The sequence below is a fragment of the Notamacropus eugenii genome, chromosome 5 (assembly GCF_028372415.1).
Source record: "Notamacropus eugenii isolate mMacEug1 chromosome 5, mMacEug1.pri_v2, whole genome shotgun sequence".
NCBI classification, from domain to species: domain Eukaryota; kingdom Metazoa; phylum Chordata; class Mammalia; order Diprotodontia; family Macropodidae; genus Notamacropus; species Notamacropus eugenii.
The window spans coordinates 100658371-100673978 of NC_092876.1; positions in this window are offsets into that span (position 1 = coordinate 100658371).

Consider the following 15608-nt stretch of genomic DNA (forward strand, 5'->3'; position numbering starts at 1 on the left):
CTGTTTCTAGGAAATCAAAGCTTAGCAGGGCTAGAATAATATTTATACATATCACTAGCACCATCATCTCATCACTCATAAAGACCAATAAACAGGGCTTCTGTCTGAGAAATTAACATAGATCAACAGACAGAGCACTGACATCACAAACATTCTTTCTGTTAGGCCTCCCCACATGGAAGTTCCTCTAGCCTGCTCACAGTCACTTCTGTCTCAGTTCTGCTTCTGACTGTTCTCTCTACTACACACACGCACACACGTATACACACATATACACATACATACAACATATATGCATATATATGTGTGTGTGTGTGTGTGTATATATATATTATATATATATATATATATAATATATATATATACACATATACTATTTCTAGATTCAATGGATTCAGTCAAAGGCACTTTGGCTAAAACTCAAACAGCAAAGGATCCTACTTTGCTTGCTGTTACCAGGCATTAAATGAGTTTTCCAAGGTCACCTAGTTAGAGTTAGGCAGAGTCAAATTGAACTTGTAGTCCTTTGACTCCAAATCTGACACTCATTCCAGAATACCAAGTTGTCTCTTATCTGGATATTTAAAAATATTGAGATCATTGGTATCATATAGACCAGAGGTGTCAAACACATAGTCCATGGACTGCACCTGACTCACAACACTCCTGAGTGTAACCCAAATTCAAATGTAATTGGAATATATTTAGCAAAATAAATAAAAATGCAATAAAACATAGACAACATTACATTCTTAAACTGATTCATATGTGGCCTCAAGGAATCCTTATATATGGTCAGGTGGCCCCTGTTTGAGCTAGAGTTTGATAGGACTGATATAGACAGAAAATGAAACAGAGATAACTCTAGTTCCATCCAGTTCATGGAACTGGGTGACAAACATTTAATATCAAATATCACCTTATCTAAACTCATTACTTCATTGATAATAAAGAAGATTCCCATAGAAGTTAAGTAGCTTAAGGTCATTTAACTTGTTAATGGCAAAGGTCAGTCAGTCAGTCACCAGAAAGCCTGTCAAATGCTCAGTCTCTGCATTAAGCTCCAGGGATACCAAAAAAAAAAGGCAAAAGACAGTCCTTGCCCTTGAAGAGCTCAGTCTAAAGAGGAAGACAACATTCAAAAAACCATATACAAATGAGCTATGTACAAGATAACTTGGAAATAATCAACAAAAGGAAGGCACCAGTTTTAAGATGGATTGGGTGAGGCATCTTGCAGAAGGTGACATTTTATCTGGGACTTGAAGGGGGAGTAGAATCAAGGAATCCTGACTTCCAGTCCAATGTCATTTATTACTTCATTTTTTCTGTTTCTCTTAAAGATCTTTCAACATTGTGATGATTGCCTACTTACAGTGAGGGATAAATATCCTATACTGAGATACCAATAGCAAACTGCACAGGCTAGTAGAGATGTGACCGGACAACAGTTCCTATGAAAAAAAGATTGAGGGGGGTTAATGGACAGCCTGTAATGAACAAGTGGGTAGTGTTAGAGTTGGAGTCAGGAAGCCCTGAGAATGAATCCTGCCTCTGACATTTACCAGCTGTTTGACCCTGGGCAAGTCACTTTACTTCTCTCAGTCTCAGTTTCCTCATCTTTAAAATGAGCAAAATAATAGCACCTGCTTCACAGAGTTGTTTTGAGGATCAGATGAGATAACATTCAGAAAACACTTCTTTGCAAACCTTAAAGTTCTATCTATGTTTCAGCTACGATGATGATGATAACGGTGATGATGATGATGACAACGACATGACGGACATGATGTTCCCACAAAGTCATGTGATTACCCTAAGTTTTATGAAGAATACAGAACATTGACTAGAAACCAAAACAAAGAAAGTCACAGCCTCACTCTACTCTGCCCTGTTCGTACTACACCAACAGGATGATCATGTTCAGTTTTGGGTATCGTTGTTTAGGAAGGACATTGATAAGCTGGAGCATACCCAGAGGAAGATGGCAAGGATGGAAGTCATGTAACATGAGGATTAGTTGAAGGAACCTGAGATTTTTCTCCAAAAGAAGAAATGACTGGAAAGAAGGTATATGACAATAGGCTTTAAGTATTTCAAGCACTGTTCCTCTGTTATTATGGGCTAAGTCAATAGAGGGGCCTGAACTGAACTTAGTGCAGGGCTTCTTAGTGTGAAATCAGCTTTTTAGAGGGTCTATGATTTTAATTAGAAAAATAAATAAATAATTCAATAGACCTGATTCCTTTTGTAATCCTATATATTTGTATTTTATGCATTTAAAAGCAGTATTCTGAAAAAGGGCCCATAGGTGTCACTAGGCTGCTCAAGGGGTTCATGCTATAAAAAACGTAGTTAGCCTCATGCCTCAGGTGGTACCTGTCCATGGATTTGATATCTAAGTTTAGCTAAATATCAGCAATTTGCTGTACTGTTTCTGATGCTCCCTTATGATCTACAGTCAGTTTTATGTAAAAATTCTACCTTTGAAAAACTCTACCCGTGAATTTTAAAGCAAGAAACTATCCTATTAAATGAAGCTTACTTCCTGAATTAGTCAATGGAGAGAGGTTAGATTTGGACTCTTGTATACACACACACACACACACACACACACACACACAAGTGTGTGTACACATATATGTGCATTGTGTTCTTATGTGTATTCATGTATGTATACATATATACATCACTGTTATAGTGCTCTTGTATGTATATATACATATATTTTTATATATGCATGTACACGTGTGTGTATGCACACACACACTGCTCTTCTATTGTAATACAGATTCTCAAGACTAGAGTATGTGACTTCAAGTTCTGTCATCAATAGGAAATTACATTTTTTCATTTCCTATCACGAGAATGGACAGGTAGGTGGTGCTGTGGATAGAGTGCAGGGTCTGAAGGTAAGAAGACTTATCTTCCTCAGTTCAAATCTGGCATCAGACACTTACTAGCTGTCTAACCCTCTTAACCCTTTTTGTCTCAGTTTTCTCATCTGTGAAATGAACAGGAAAAGGAAATGACAAATTACTCCATCATCTTTGCCAAGAAAACCCTCAAGAGGGTCACAAAGAGTCAAGCATTACTGAACAAGAAATTATGAAAATGATATTACTTTAAGGGTCTCTCCATGAACTTTAAATATGATGGAGAAGAAAGGGAAAAGTTGTACAGGTAAGTAATTTCTGTGTAGTCCTAGAAACTCGCAATCACAGCTGCCTGACTGTTTTTCCTATTTATGTTGCCTTGTGTTATAAATTCAGCTCTTCCATTTTAAAAATGTCTGTCAGGATGCTGAAGACAAGGCCTGTTTGTTTTTAAATTTGTATCTGCATTACCCAGTCTTCCTTTTAGAGGAGAATTCAATTTTAATGATGTAAATCAGTGAAGAGTTTCTATTAAAAGGTAGCCATTTCTATTGTCATAAGTCAGCCAGAGTGTCCACTCAATCTTCCCTTAACCAATTCTTATTGGCTTACAACAAAAGCAATCCTATTGCTGGTCTCAGTACCAAATCTGGAACAAGAGCATGTGCAAGATAACGAAGCTCACAGAGAATTCTTCTGATAGCTCAAATAAAAAGTCATCATCTAAATCTGGGGCCCGTCAGTGCAAGACACTTTATTAGGCACTGTACACGATCAATTATATTGGAACAGTTCTGACTGTATAGCCACGTAGGGGCTTTTTAATCCAGAATGAACAATATTGATTCAGGTTATTAAATCCCACAAGTTTAAAAGGCACTGCGAGAGACACAAAAATAAATGATCATAGATCCTGTGCTTAAGGATCTTACAGTTTGATGGAACAAATAATCAAATATACTATGTTACTTAAACTGAAATTTGTAAACTTTTAAAAATGTTTTAGTACTTACATTACAATATAATTGATTTCCTTTGTAATAAGCATTTTTTTGCACTTAAAAACATTGTTCTAAGAAGGGATCCATAGGTTTCGTCAGACTGCCAAAAGGATCTACGCCACAACAAAATGGTCAAGAACCTTTGATATAAACAGTATTTTTATTCCAGGTAGAAAAAAAATTAAACTACTTTTTTCTCTTCAGTGTTTTATGCAAGATTGTGTCAGACAAGAAAAATATTTCTACTACAATATTTTTTACTGTTCAGTTTGTAGTATTTTGTTATTTTAGATTGAAATTTTTCTAGAAATGGAATTTCTAGGTTTCATTGACCATTGATGGTCAAAGTAACTTCTGAGACAATACTCGCATCATTCTACAGCAATAGAATTATTTCCTATCACATTTTGATCTTGTTTCTTACCCAGTTCAGCAATTTGATTGATTCCAGCGGTACTAAATGGCTATTATAGCCCTGATCTGACGCTAAAGGCACTGACAGACAAAGGAATTGATTTATTTAAAAACCAGAGGGAATTCACTATAGCAGACAAAAAAACCCCTCTAAATTTGCTAAGGAATAGTGTCAATATGTTAGTGTTATATATTAGTATATATTAATATGTTAGTATTTATTAATTGAATCCTAAAATTTTAGAGCTTGATCATTTCTTAGAGATCATCTAGTCCCTCTGATGAAGAAATCCCTTCTATAATATGCCTGACAGGTGATCATACTGTCTCAACTTCAATATTTTCAGTGACAGGTAATTCACAACATCCCAGGGCAGCCCATTTCATTTTTGGACAGCTGTGATTGATATCAGGTTCCTTATATTATTGAACTGAAATCTGCCTCCCTGTATTTCCATACCCTCCACAGGATCCCAGTTTTGTTCTCAGAATCCACACAGAATAAGGGAAGTTCCTCTTCAATGTGACGGTATTTGATAGATACAAGGAAGCTGTCATTCCCCATCTTCCAGGCTCAGAATGATGGATTCTCAGTTAGAAAGGTCCATCAATGTCAACCCACAGTGGATCAAGAATACTTATCACTGACAAATGGCCATTGAGCTTAATTTGGAAAACATTCATTGAAGAAAAAAATCCACTGTTTACTGGGACAATTCTTCCCACTTTTGAAAAGTCTCATTGTTCAGCATAATTTTTTAGCATAAAAACTAAATTTTCTTATTTGCAACTCCATCAGTTCTCCTTGCTTTTATATGTGGAATCAAACAAAACGTGTTTTCCATGTGACAGCATTTAAAACATTTGGAAGAGTGTGTGTGTGTGTGTGTGTGTGTGTGTGTGTGTGTGTGTGTGAAGGAATAAGCATTTGTTAAGTACCTACTGCATGCTGGGCATTATGCTAAGCACTTCACAACTATTATACTTATCATGGCGTGGATCTTCATATTTCTTTTTTTCCAGCCTAAACATCTCCAGTTTCTTCAACTAATTATTCTTTGGCAAGGTCATGAGGACTTTCATTATACAATGTATTCTTCTTTGGACTAACTCCAGCTTGTCAATACCTTTCCTAATGTAACCCAAGGATCAAACTCAGTACATTTGCAGGAGACTTTTTTCATTGGTGAACTGAATGCTTTCATGAAAGGAGAAGTTGGTGCAAGAACTCAGGAGAAAAAAATATTCTTTCTTCATATTTTGAGAGAGTACAAACATAGTTCTACCCACTTTGGGAAGAAATCTGAAGAGAAAGAGAACAGAATTTAGGAGGCAAGCATGCAGAGGACAGTGAGACCCTTCATTTTCTTTTGCCTTATTAAAGACTGGAGAATTTATTCTTTGGTGAGGTCAGAGACTCCCATGATTAAACTAAGGTATCTGGACTCCAGTGAGAGAACTCATTCACTCTGGATTTTTCCCTGATATATTTTAATCTATGTAACTTCTTTAATTTCCGTCTTCTATTTGCTTGGATAAATTGATTTATTTGTTACTCACTATTTATGATAATCTTTTGTGTACCCAGTATTTGGTGGGAAGGAATCAAATTTTTAGATATAAGCTATACCTCTTCTTCTTTAAGAAGTAACTACCAAAGAAGCCGGTTAAACTTAAATATCATTTCTTCTAGACTAATGATATTTAAAGAGAAGACAAAATTCTAGCCTGGAAACTCCTTTGTAGGGCAGCTAATGGGTGCAATGGATAGAGCACCAGGTCTGGAGTAAAGAAAAATCATCTTCCTGAGTTCAAATCTGGCTTCAGATACTACCTGTGTGACCCTGGGCAAGTTAATTAATCCTGTTTGCCTCAATTCATCACCTGTAAAATGAACTGAAGAAGGAAATGTCAAGCCACTCTAGTGGCTGTGTTGAGAAAATCCCAAATGGGATCACAAGGAGTTAGACACGACTGAGAAAACCAAACTACAAAACTCCTTCATGAGATTAGCTGTGTATCCAGCCCTACAACCCTTAAGTATCCCTTAGAGAGGGATGAACAAAATTCCAGAAACACGTATTCATACTTTTCAGTGAGTCAGTTGTACTTGGACAACCCATGCAGACAAACTCATGGGACAAACTACAGGGACAATACCTATCCTACATTAAAATGTGCTGTTTAGAATTAAGTATGTTTGAGATAGTATGACCAGGGCAAGATATGATGAGACTATTAGACACTATGTCTGGTCAGTGAAGCTTAGAGTTGTATCACTTTTTCCATAGTATATTTGGCAAGTTTATCTTGGAATAAATATATTACTTTGAACTTATGATCATTAAAATTCACTTTATTAGGACCAAGCAATTATTCTATAATGTCATGATCTTTTGGAGGTCTTCTCCTTCACAGGCTAAATGTCCTCTTTTCCTTACACTGATCTCTATGTGGCTGACATGTTCCACTTGACCCATGCCACATCTATGCTTAAATACAAGGCTGGCTATGTGCGTGTAAGGTGGGGAAATGAGAGATGATAGGGAACATTGTCAGCACACCTTTGTGTCAGTTGAGATCTAAACTGGGAGGAATCTGCTATTGCTTGTATCATACAAGGCATCAGCAATATAAACAGTTGGGATTAGTTAGAACTTGTGTAGATCTAAAGTCAAGGAAGCAAACAACCATGAAGAGAGGATATCAGTCAGTTTGCTTTGAGTTCAAAGTGGTACCTTATAAACAGGAGAAGTCAAAACACTTAGTAGGAGAAAAAATGGAGACATAGGAAAACTGTTGACCACAGGAATTATTTTTTTCCCCACATACCTACTTTTGGCATCATCATTTAGGTCAAATGATTGACTAGCTGTGTTCTTCAATTCTGTTTATTAAAATACAGTTTCAGATTTAAATGATGACATGGATTTGAGTCCCCTAGCTATCTCAAATGTCTTCTTTCATACAGCCAAACCAGGTTGAGGGTAACTGATGGGCCTCAGATCTGTAGGTGAGTTCAGGAGCTGTCTTCCCCAAGTATGTGAAGAATTCCCTCGCAGAATAGGCAGATATGAACAATTTGTTCCAATGGAACATGAAGGCAGCTGAAGCAGGAACTGTGGAATGCTTAGATTTTGGCAAGATATTGAAGACTCCAAGGTTATCCATTGCATCCTGACTTGTCACCAGTCATCTTGACTTGTCTTGCCACTGGGCTTCAATGACTCTGGAAGATAGAGTGAAACAAATGACTTCATGCAGCTCTGCCTCACTTAAATCCAATTTATGCATGAGTCAAAAGACATCACCCATAGACGTTATCACATTTACCTATCTTGAAGTCCTGTGGCAATGGGCAAGTGATGAAGCAGCAGGTATAGATGCAACAGGAGATGTAGTCACAACCCTGCACATAAGCAGCCCAGACCATGGGGTAATCTGTAATGGTAATTTAAATGGAAAATCTTTCATATTCATTAATAGGCCCATATGAAATATAAGACTGAGTCACATGGAGCCTGTGGTGGGAGGAGTTTGCTGAATGGGTGGCACAGGAAGAGGCAGAGCGAGAGCAAAGTGGGGAGGAAATCAGTGAAAAGAGAGTCAGAGCTAGGAAGGATGCAGGCTGCTGGCTAGCATGAGTGATATTGTGATTGTGATTTTGTTTAAGAGAACCTGTTTGTGGTTTCTTTACAGGTTTGTGGGAAGCCTAGCAGGGAGAAAGTTTGGGGATGGTGTTGTTCTCTGCATTCTTATTGTGTATAGATTTTTGTTACCATGATGAATTTGACTTTATGGCGTAAAAAAAATGTACAAAAACTTTTGGGAAGATGATGCCACTTGGGGGCAGAGCCAAGATGGCAGAGTGAGAGCAACTACTCATCTAAGCTCTAAGACACACATTTCCAACCCAGGACAGATTGGGAGGTCAACAGAAAGGATCTGTTACACAGGACTGAAGGAGTGCACAGAGCACAGCATACAGGCTGTACCAGCACAGACCCAGCCATAGCAAACCCTGGCAGGAAGCCTCAGCAGGTCTGAAGGGGCAGCAGCACTGCAGAATCTCAAACATATCAGCCCAGGATGGTAGTCCAGTAGAACTGAGGAGAGAGAACTGCAGAACCCCAGGTAACTGCAGAAGCTGCTCCTGAGACTATCAGCCCACAGATTAAATGTCTGGAAGTTACCTACTTGAACTTCCAGGAGCCAAGATGGCAGAGTGATCAATAAATGCTCTCCCCTTCCCTTTGTTGACCTTGAAAAACCCAGAGATATTTCCCCAGGAAAAATTCTGGAGCAGTGGGATCAGCCAAAGGGGTAAACAGTGTCTTAGCCTGTGAGGCTAGGAAAATCACAAAGAGGGGGTTCCTCTTGCTGTGGCTGAAGAGGATTAGTACAGAGACTAGAGCTGTCCAAGACAGTCCCACCTCAGTGAACCAAGAAGAGATCCTGAGCTCCAGAGTGGTGGAGCCCATAATTGTCAACATCAGGACCCAAGGACTATCTCAGCACAATCAGGACAATCTGAAAGACACTACTGCAAATACTAGTTCACCAACCACTGAGCCTGCCTATGCTCAGGAGAGGAGACCTCCTGTGGGCAGACCACCCCTGCCCCACACTCCAGGGTATCTCTAGGGGAAATCCAGGGGAAACTCAGAAAAAATTCACCTGCCCTCTGTGTTGGCATATCAGCCAGCTGAGCACCAGGTAAGCTAGTTTCTAGCTGAAAGAACCAGAGGCCACAATACACAAAGGCTCAAGTTCTAAGCACAAGAACTGTGGGACAGGGTCCTGTGTGCCCAAGAAGCAGAGATCAGCTTTAAAAACAAGGAAAAGGGTAATCATCCTGAACAAGAAGCAAACCAGAAAAGATAAGATCATAGAATCATTCTGTAGGAACAAGGACCAAAACATGAATACCAAAGAGGTAAGCTTTGAGATTGTACTCCCATCTGAAACATCAAAAGATAATATGAACTGGTTACAAGCCCAAAGAACATTCTTATAAGAGCTCAAGAAGGATTTCAACAGGGGAGGAGCCAAGATAGTGGAGTAGAAAGATACACAGATGCTTAGCTCCTACCCCACAGCCCATAAAATACCTGTAAAGAAGAACTCCCAACAAATTCTAGAGCAGCAGAAGCCACAGAACAATGGAGTGGAAGAGATTTCTGTTCCAGAGAGACCTGAAAAACCAACAGGAAAGGTCTGCTGCTCACCAGACCCAGAGCAGAGCCCAGCCTCGCCTTGGCCATGCAGCACCGAGAGGAGCAGATCCGAGCAGGCTTCAGGGACGGAATCTCCAGCAGCAGCGCAGGTTCCTCAATGCACAGGCACCAAAGGTCAGTGAGAGGGCCTTTGCAGGTGGCTGAGAGGGGAGCGGAGTGTCCCCATGACTCAGGCCCCCTTGGGAGGCAGCAGCAGAGGCAGCAGTGGACAAGGGCTCCCAAACCAGGCTGGAGCCTGGATCCATTATTGAAGGTCTCCAAGTAAACCCCGGGAGGGAACTAATTGGGGGCCCTGCTCCCACCTGAGCAGCTGAACTTAATCTCACACTGAGTAGCAGCCTCACCCCTGCTGAAAGCCCCAGAGACTTGGAAGCAGCTCATTTGAATCTCAGCCCCCAAGCACTGGCTGGACAGAGCTGGAGGTGAGATGGATGTGGAGAGGAAACTCAGAAGTCAAGTAACTGGCTGGGAAAATGCCCAGAAAAGGGGAAAAAAATAAGACCATAGAAGGCTACTTTCTTGGGGAACAGGTATCTCCCCCCATCCTTTCAGATGAGAAAGAGCAAGGCATTCTGTCAGAGGAAGTCAAGGGCCCTGCCTCCAAAGAGGACTTAAACTTGGCTCAGGCAATAGAAGACCTTAAAAAACAAGTTAGCAGCTTAATAAAGGAAAACCAAAAAAAATGCTGAGGAAAATAACAGCTTTAAAAAGAGGCTAACTCATTTGGAAAAAGAAGTCCAACAAGCTAATGAGGAGAAGGAGGTTTTAAAAAGCAGAATTAGACAAATGGAGAAGGTTCAAAAGCTCACTGAACAAAATAATTCATTGAAAGAGAGAACTGAGTCCAGGGAAATGAATGACTATGAGATAAACCAAGAAGTTAATAAACAAAACCAAAAATTTGAAAGAATAGAAGATAAGGTGAAACAACTCATTGGAAAAACAACTGGCCTGAAAAATAGATCGAGATGCAACAGAATATGAGTTGATTCTCTGTCATTTGTACTAATTTTAGCCTGACAATTAAAAACAAGAAAACAGAGGTTCTCCACTAGCTAGCACCATGCCATCTATATGTGAAATAAGTGATAATAGCAAATTGAGAAATTTTTTATTCTGCTGATAAGTTTACTAACCTTGGCAATATATTTTCCAGGCATGTACACATAGATAAGGAGAGGAGGTTGACATACACTTTGCTGGAGCTAGCTTAGTGTTTGGGAGCTTCTAAAAGAAAGTGTGATAGAGAAGAGGTATTAGATTGCCTAATTTGGCTGCCAAATTGAAAGTCCACAGAGCCATTATGCTGTCCTCATTGTTGTATGCTTGTGAAACCTGGACAGTCTACTAGTGTCATGCCAGGAAATTGAATCACTTCCATTTGATTGTTTTAGGAAGATCACCTGACAAGATAAGGTTCTGGATACTCAGGTCCTTTCTCAAGCTGAACTGCCAGGCATTCAAATTGAACTGAAGAGATTTCAACTCTGATGGGCTGGCCGCATTCTTCAAATTCCAAACATAAGTTTGTCTAAAACACTGTTTATGGAGAAGTCACACAATGCAGGCACTCGCATGGAGAGGTTGGTAGAAGTGATACAAGGGCACTTTCAATGTCTCTCTGAAAACTTTTGGAATCAATTATTAGATGAGGGAGACAACAGCACAGGACTGCCCAGCAAGGCTTGCTACATCAAAGAAGACATTGCAAAGCAGAATTGCAGTAGGTAAAAAAAGTATGAGATGGACAAATTTAGGGACATTTATTTGTGCTGACCTGTGGTAGAGTCTTCTTAGCTTACATTGGTCTGATCAGTCACAATTAGACATACTGTACATTGACCCAGATGTAGCAATGACATTTTGGTCCTCTTCAAGAATGAAGGACAACAACCAACGTTCTTCTATCATTCATTTTAGTTATTGTGAAATTCATATAGTCAATTGTTCAAAATCAGTAGCATATGTTTGTTTTTTTTTTTTTACAAGAAAGTAAATAAAGGAATAAAAGTAGTGCTTTTATGTGTCCTATGGAATAATTTCCTACTAGTAGCAATAAAACAAGTTATTCTAACTTTTCCTAAAGATTAATAATTAGTACAGGAAAAGCCTTCATTCAATCATAAAACCACAAAACTGCCCCAGGCCTGTTTAAATATTTCTTTTTTATGTCACCATTTAGTCTTATTTCTTTGCATGGGTATGCGATTATATTTGATGTATGATATTTATTAACTGGAAACTACAAAATATACAAGCATACTATGATTAGGTACCTGAGTGGAATTTTACTGAGTATATAGAACTGAAAAAAAAAAAAGCTTAAGGAAACTGAATGAAATCTAGATTGAAATGCAACCTTAAACAGGAATGTTATCTACCACAATGTAACATAGTGTCTTAAGAGATAACTAAATACCTTCCAGAAACTCTGTATATTTTATGTGCTAGGCTGATGCTGTGAAGGGACTTTTCTCACAGAAATAATAGTCAATTTAGAAGTGTGAGTGGGGCTTACTTTCCACTATGGAAATGAAAACATATTAAATGTAGAATAAGAGCAGATAGACTAAAGCAACCTCTTCCTTGGTGTTGTTCATTTCCTTTGTGTCCTGCTCTTTGTGACCCCATTTGGGGTTTTCTTGGCAAAATACTTGGAGTGGTTTGCCATTTCCTTCTCCAGTTCATTTTATAGCTGAGGAAACTGAGGCACACAGGGTTAAGTGACTTGCCCAGAGTCACATAGCTAGTTATTGTCTGAGGTCAGATTTGAAATCAAGAAAATGAGTCTTCCTGATCCCAAGCACAATGTTCTCTATCCATTGCACCACCTAGCTGCCCAACTTCTTCCAAATTCTTTGTTGAATCGTTCCAATCAAGATGGAAGATAATCACCATCATTTTCATATTCTTTGAATCTTTAAATTGTGCTATCAAGTGAAAAGTACTAATAATGAGATATATATGATAAATATATAAATATATGGGATAAAAAAATACTAGTAACTTAAGAAAGAGCATAACTGTCTTCTAAATACCATACTGGAAATAAGAATGACATTAGTTAACATCATTTATTAAGCACCCACTATATCCTATGAGAATGATGCAGAAAATAAATGATGGTAACTATCATTCTAAAGTCACATTATTGATCTTCTGAACCAATAATTTTTTTGGTAGAAGAGTGACTAAAATAATTCAATGGATCTTTGTTCTCAGTTTTCAAGGTACTCTCTCAAGTGGTGCAGATTGAAATCTGTCCAAACCTTCTTGCCCTATCCAGTTCTTATTCACTTCTTTCAATCACACTATTGTTACAGAAGCATTCCCCAACATCTTTTAACATTACATGGGTACCATTGCAGCCCTTAGGCTATCTATCTGATCTCCATTACTTTTTCTAGATGCCGTCTCTTCTTTCCTTTGTCATTGCACATTTCCCTTATGATGTTTCTTAATGCAACTTCTGGCATGAAAATTATTTCAGGTGATATATTGACATCACCTTAGACCCTCCATGTATCTCTCTACAATATGTGTTGTCCCTTTAGGTAATTATTGCTTTTCTTGTTCAGCTTTTTCACTCATGTCTGACTCTTCATGTTCTCCTTTGGGACTTTCTTAGCAAAGATACTGGAGTGGTTTGTCATTTCCCTCTCCAATTGATTTTATAGTTGAGGAACTGAGGTAAAAAGGGTTAACTTTCCATAGTCACATAGCTAACAATTTGCTGAGACCAGATTTGAACTCACAAAGATGAGTCTTCCTGACTGGAGGTTCAGCATTCTGTTCACTGTACCTAATTGTCACTACATAATTTATCAATGATTTACTGAATACAGTAAAATTCTGTTAGAACTATGGAAATAGAGAACAAGAATAACTGTCACATTGAAGACTCTTTATTTTAATCAGAGTGATGCATTGTATATCAGCCTGTACCAAGAGAACTTCAGTTATCTCTCAGCCTGTACTATAAGCATGAAATTGCAGGACATTTTGTAGGCAGATCCTAAAGTTCCATCTTAACTATAAAGATAATATTACATCCAGAGGTAGGTTAGACATTGGGACACATTGGCTCGATATGAATTTAAATCAAGTAATTTTATAAATGCATACTGAGTGACTAAATGTATACAGTACTATAATTAAATGCTGGAAGAGATATAAAAAAGATTCAGTTCTGCCCTCAAGGAACTTAAAATATAGCAGAACAGATTAGGTATGTGCACAAATAGGCATAAAAAATTGAATGCATTGATTATATGAAAAGTACAAGCAAACTAGTTTGCAAGATCAGAAAAGAAAGCACACCTGATGGAGGAGTCAGAGTAGGCTTCAGAGGTTGGAAGCTGAGCTGGTCCTTGAAGTATCAGCAGAATTTTAACATGGAGTTATAGGGTTGGTGAAGAAAGGCACTCCAAATGTGTGCAATATCACAAGCAAAGGCAGTGATGGGACAGTTCAGTATACATTTCAGAAATGGTGAGTTAAACAGTTTTGTTGGAACACAGATTAAGTGAAGAGAAGTCTAAAAAAGGTAGGTTGAAATCAGATTGTGGAGATTTTTGAATGCCAGCTAGAGGAAGATGAACTTTATGTGATGGGCAGTGGGAAGCCCTTACAAGTTTTTGAGGTGGGGACAAGTGGTTGACATAGGCAGATCTATTCATTGGGAAGTTTGATCTGGCAGACTTGTGTATGGAATGGTTAGAAAAGGGACAGACTCAATACAAAGAAATCAAATAGAAGGTGACTATAATATTTTTGATGTTTGTAAATGGCACCTTTGAGAAATTATATTCTTGTACATATTATATTAAAGTTAGCCACTAGTTTGAATGGCTTAGTACTTAATTTTTCCTAGGAAGTATGTAACACTTCTCATTAATAGTTACACTTTTTGGACCAATTCCATATGCCTAATTCATTGCTTTTGCCTTTTCATGTGTGTCTAGTCCAAGTGAACTGAGAATAATGCCAGCACTTAGGTGGTCTAGAAATCTTCCATCACTGTTGAATTGTGGTTGACCCTACCAGGTGGTTGGGGAAGTTGATTGTTACAGATAGCAACCTTTTGCTTTCAAGAAATCACACAGACCACACAGCCCTTCATGTAATTAACTAGACTAATGGAATACAAACATGATACTGGTTTCTTCAAAGAAAATGATGCTTATTAATGCAAACACAAGCTGTTGGGCCTCAAAGAAAGCAGATATTTTCAAAACATTGTCTGAGGTTTTTACTTTAAGCTATAGACAACCTTAAGAAAATCATGTTGGTCAAGTAAATTGATTTACCATCTCATTCACAGGATTTTCATTTCTTCTTCTGTAGTCATTTTGATCTCCCTTTGATTGAATATCACGTGTAGCCTTGTGTTTTTACTTCCTGTCTGTGGTCGCCTGTTAGGGCAGTTGATAAAGAGCTCAAAAGTGATATGAATTTAGGTCATGAATATAACTGTACTACATTTCAAATCAGAATTTCCCAAAGAATGACAATCAAGTGAATGAATGCAGGATGGAAAATAATCCACTGAAGGACTATGGGCATTAAACATTGTACATGCTGTCAGACTCAACTGATATATGTTAGCTTCCCTGAAGTATTTCCCCTTTCCTAATCTTTATTCTTTGTTACAAGGAATGGTTTGGTGTAGAGGAGGGAAGGAAAAAGGTAATATAAAGTAATATAAAGGTAATATAAAAACAAAAGATCTCAATAACATTTGAAAAAAAGAAACCATATGTTACAAGAATGAAATTGCAGGACATTTTCAAGGAAATACTCTTTGCCCTTCACTCCCAGTACTAGGGCAACCACAGAGATTCTAGTCTAGACTTCATTTGAAAAAAATGTATTCATTACACCCCATTATGCAGAGTTGTAATGAAATAAGGGACTATGAGAAAGACTTAACTTTGACATTTATTTAGAATCATAGTATTTTTGTGATGAGAATTTTAGGGAACATTGGTTCTAACTCTCTCCTTTGAAAAATGAGTACACTGAGAGTCAGGGAGCAGGTGACTACATAACTAGTTAAGGTCATGTCCATAGAGCCCAGT